This window comes from Triticum urartu, chromosome 2A (genome assembly GCF_056163025.1).
Source record: "Triticum urartu cultivar PI428250 chromosome 2A, HENAU_Tu73, whole genome shotgun sequence".
NCBI classification, from domain to species: Eukaryota; Viridiplantae; Streptophyta; class Magnoliopsida; order Poales; family Poaceae; genus Triticum; species Triticum urartu.
In genome coordinates this window covers 306,464,956-306,469,936 of record NC_141874.1, presented here as the reverse complement: position 1 = coordinate 306,469,936, position 4,981 = coordinate 306,464,956, and the positions used below count along the sequence as shown (strand labels likewise).

Below are 4,981 nucleotides of genomic sequence, written 5' to 3'. Positions count from 1 at the left end.
CCCGGCGCTGCAGCTACAAGTACCAGATCGAAGGCAAGGAGCAAACCATCCAAGGGATCACCGAACGAACCGGCGGCAGCTACCTCCTTCCCTTTCCTCCGTTCTTCCCCTACCTTGTTTCCCTCTGTTCCTGTAATCAAATTCGCATCGAAGCTTGTATCCCAAACTAGTGAGAGATCCACTACTAGGGAAAAGGCTACTAGCAGCGCGGGTAAAATGGCTACTAGTAGCGCGGGTACTCGCGCTACTAGTATCGCGCTACAGCTAAAAATTAGTAGTAGCGTGGGTCGAACCCGCGCTACTACTAACTTTGTTAGTAGCAGCGAGGGTTCAATCCGCGCTACTGCTATTATGAACCGCGCTACTACTAATGAAATAGTAGTAGCGTGTCTATAGTCCCAACGCTACTAGTATCCTAAATACTAGTAGCGCACCATTTTAACCCCACGCCACTACTAACTTATTAGGAATTAAAAAAAATCAACCAAATTCATTCTATCACACAGTTGTTGTATCTTCTCCAGTTCCTCATTGTAGCAGCAACTCATGTATAATTTCATTCTATTGCACAGTTACATAAGCAACTACATTCCTCCTTGTAGCAGCAACTCATGTATAATTCCATTCTATCTCACAGTTACATAAGCAACTACCTACGTAAGTTGTTATGGCCCGATCTGAAAATTGGACCACTCATCAATGTGCGGCGCCTGCCCGGCCTGATCTCGCGGCCTGCAGCTGCGACGAAACACATTGGATAGCCTCGAAGAGCCACACCTGACTAACGACAACCTCCGCCTTGAGTTGCGACGCAGTCACGTCCTCACTCTGGCCCTCAGCTCCAACTGGACCGGTCTATGTCGTCCTTGTGCCTCGCCACCAGCGGACGGAGGAAGCCATCGTACACGTGCCCCGCTCCCCGCACTCTGCAACCCAAACATCATTAAGATTCAGATTCAGAATTGGCCACATATCGAATCAAATATATCTGAATGTTGATCATCTCTCGGGCTCGGGGTGTCTGATCGACTGCTTACCCGTGTGCTGGGGTGACAGAGGTAGAGAACGAGCAGCAGCTTCGCTTCTCTGTACGTCGGCAGCCACGACACCGTCCAGTCCACGAACCTCTCGACGACCGTCATCATCGCTACCAGAACCCTGCAGCATTACAAACAAAGGTTCAGAAACTTCAGATTCTTTAGAAGAATGGCATGAAAAAACAATGCGGTAAATGTAGATGCCAATGTGCAACTTTTTTTCCAGAGATTCTTATTTAAGCCGTAATGCACAATTGAAGCTATAAGCTATTTCCTAGTAGTGAAAAGTGTAGAGAATAGTTATATAAGAACGCATATAGATTTGACAAGTGCATAGAAAAACATAAAGCCCAAAAGAAACACAGAATCAGGCAAATCATGCAACCACATAATCAGGTTAACTTCTATTTACTCACAAATCAAATGACATCAAAATCAACATACTGGCATTGGTCCTCGACACAATGGGTGCGAAAGAGGCTGACTAAGATCATAAAAAATAATATAAGGACCAAGACAATCATATTTCAGTCCAGACATACACGAGGACATATCATAAGGCACATACAAAGTAGCAATGAATAGATAAGACATGCTGGATCGGTTTTCCTCAGTTAAATATAGTAACTGTTATGGAAGCAGTCATAGTGTACATTTTACACTAAAGCAATCATTTCTTTCAGCTTGAAACAGAGACACCCCAAAAAGGAGGAAGTATCAGGCACACATTTACCTTGTCAGAAATCAGATACTCGGCATGCAAGCAATATGAACAATTTCCTTATCAATGCCAAGTTCCTGCCCACCAAACTGGTTGCATGGGAAAGCAAAGATCTCAAAACCTGTAGTCCCATAAAATTGTTAGCATAACATATCATAACTCAAAATCAAGGACTAATCATATGCAGATAGATCATCCCCTAGTCCTTGTACTTCTCGTAAGTTGCATGTAACAAAACGCAGTTGGTCAGAATCGAACCAAAACCACACGTGTTGCACGATGGCGTCGAAAGCTCACTTAATGGATCACCAAATGTGAAATCCCTATAGACTTGGATGTAAATGTAATCATTTCTAATTACCTATTTCTAAAGTCCAAGACACATGACATCCATTATGAATTCAGAAACCATAACATCAGTTTTTTTCTTCTGAAGTGCACATCTTTCACTTATTTGCATGTAGCAGCTGCCATGTATCCATTGTGAATTCAGAAACTATAACATCAGTTTGATTGTTTTTTTGCCATGACAAAAATATTAAATAAGATACAATACAGGTTCATCTCCTCAACCTGAGTATAATTCAGAGATGTCACAAAATTTGAACTGATAATTTGATGACAAGAGTACTCCATCAGTATTACAATTCAGAGATACTCCAGTGATTCAATAGATGCACTGATGGAGTATTTGCTGCAAATAATTCAAGACAAGAGTAATTCAAGATATTTGTTGCCAATGATTCAAGCGATACTCCATTAGTATTTGTTCAAATTATTGTACGGTGTACAGACTTGCTACTGAATTTGGCAGAATTTTCAGTGCAAAATACTCCCTGTAAAACTGTATATCAACACTCCCAAATGCCAAAATTCAGAATGTGTGTATACGGAAGAATGCCAAAATGCCAAAATGGAGTACATAAATATGCCAATATGATAAGAGTAGAAGAATGCCAAATGTGTGTATACAGAAAGAATGCCAAATGGGGTAAAACTGTAGGTCTTGATTCTTTTTCAAAATTTTAGAAAGGTACTCCAACAATTTGCATCATAATGGAGTACTTACTTTGCTTAAGAGGAAAGGAGACCCCTGTTTCATGCTTAATATTCACAGCCCATGGCTCCATGGCCAGGAGAGAACCTGAAGCTACCCTTGTGTGTGTGCGCGCGCTCCAAGTGCAAACAAGTGCAAGCAAGAAGAGTAGTGCACTACTGATGCAAGCAAGCAGTATACACCAAATTTTAATTAACTGAAAAGCTCAAACAAGAGCAGTGCACTACTCTACTCCAGGAACTCCAGGAAATTGACAGGGGTAGCAAGTTAACAGGAAATTGACAGTAGGGCTACTACAGGAACTCCAGAAACTTGACAGTAAACTTGCACATTCTTTACTTTAAGTGATGTACTCCTAAATCAGCTTGCATCAGCTACTGCAATACTTTAACGAGTACAAATACTGAATTCTGAGACAGTACAAATCTTACTGAATTTCAGAGCTCAAGTACAGTACAAATCTTACTAAATTTTGAGACAGTACAAATTTCAGAGTTCAAATACTCCATCCATTAACTTCAGAGATCAGAGTACAGTACAAATCTTACTGAATTTCAGAGGTGGACTTCTTAGATTTTGAGACAGTACACATCTTACTGAATTTTACTCCTAATACATCCACTAACTAATCTGGATCTGATCCACTAACTAATCCTACTCCATCCAGCCTCACTAACGCATCCACTAACTAATCCTACTCCATCCAGCCTCACTAACGCATCCACTAACTAATCCTACTCCATCCAGCCTCACTAACGCATCCACTAACTAATCCTACTCCATCATTCATCCAGCCTCTGGAGTACAGTCAAGCTGAAGTACAAGAAGAATCCATTCATTAGAGCAAGCTCAAGCAACAACAAACCTCACGGCGTCGGCGTCGTCATGGTCGGGGAAGTCCAGCTCATGGCGGCGTCCAGATGAGGCTCCAGCTCCTCATCACGACGACATCCAGATGCGGCTCCAACTACTCCCGCTCGGGCTCCAGCTCCTCACGCCGCCGGCTCCAGTCCCACGCCGACGCTGATGCCGCGGGGGAGGAGGCCGCGGTGCAGTGGTATGCCGTAGCGGAGGAGGAGTTGGCGCCGCGGCGGGCGGGCACGTGCGCGGGGGAGGGGGGCGGGGGCGGGCAGCGGCGCGAGACGGGGAGCGGCGGGCGCGCGGCCGCCGGCGTGGCGCATGCGGCGGGGGGCATGGGGGCGGACGGACGGAGAAGAGGAGGTGGAAGGGAGGCCGGCGGCGAGTGGGTTGGGAGAGGAGAGGAGGTTGGGGATCTGGATCAGGTTGTGTGGTTTTTTTAGACAGACGAGGGGTGGGTGGTGTGGGACGGTTGGTGGGGTGGGAGTGTGGATCGGGCCCGGTGGACACGCTTAGTAGTAGCATGGGGGTTTTACCTGTGCTACTACTACTTACTTAGTAGTAGCGCTGGTTTTATACCCCTCGCTACTACTATAGCCTATCCGAGGGCATTGTTGGAGACCATTTAGTAGCAGCGCGGGTTTATATCCCTCGCTACTACTATCAACTTAATAGTAGCGTGGTTTTTACACCCCTCGCTACTACTAATTAGCAGTAGCGTCCATTTTTAAACCACGCTACTGATAAACTTCTGTGTATAAGGTTTTCCCTAGTAGTGATCGTAGTAGATCGAATGATCCCCAACCTGTCCCTTACAGATGATGTGTTAGGGAGGTATTGGTCACTTAGCTTTGGCGGCCAAATTCACTGTTCTGACCCTTCTGTCAAACTTTAGCATGATTTGATCCTGTTTTGAAATCTTTTTTGAATTTGATCCTTTTTCTACCGTCATCGTTCTTGGCGGTAGGTTTACACTACCTACCGCCAAAATCAATGACAGGAGGCTTTGTTCTACGTTTAAACAGACGTTTGCTAACTGCGCGAAGCCTACCGCCATAGCCGGTGGCGGTAGCTAGCTGTGGCTTACCGGCAGGCGTAGTGGCGGTAGACTTTCATCGATTACAAGTGTATGTCGTTGTATGCATGCAATACAGAGCACTCCATCACCTTGTTGTGTGCACGCACGTAGCCTCACTATGTAAGCAGCAATGCATGCACATACTATGTATCTAAATACGTACACCGGTCGGCCGTAGATACATATGTAATATTTTCATCTCCTCCATACACGGGTATTCGGAATGTATG

The 4,981-nt window shown here is 44.9% G+C and overlaps 1 long non-coding RNA gene across 1 annotated transcript; it reads right to left on the bottom strand.

Moving 5' to 3' along the window:
* Nucleotides 1–470: 470 nt before the first annotated feature.
* Nucleotides 471–4,316, bottom strand: LOC147984915 (uncharacterized). The gene is made up of 4 exons (XR_015616323.1): nucleotides 3,681–4,316; nucleotides 1,771–1,879; nucleotides 1,038–1,158; nucleotides 471–926 (listed from the first exon to the last, which is right to left on the bottom strand). It is a non-coding gene; the product is annotated as an uncharacterized LOC147984915 (long non-coding RNA).
* Nucleotides 4,317–4,981: the final 665 nt, after the last annotated feature.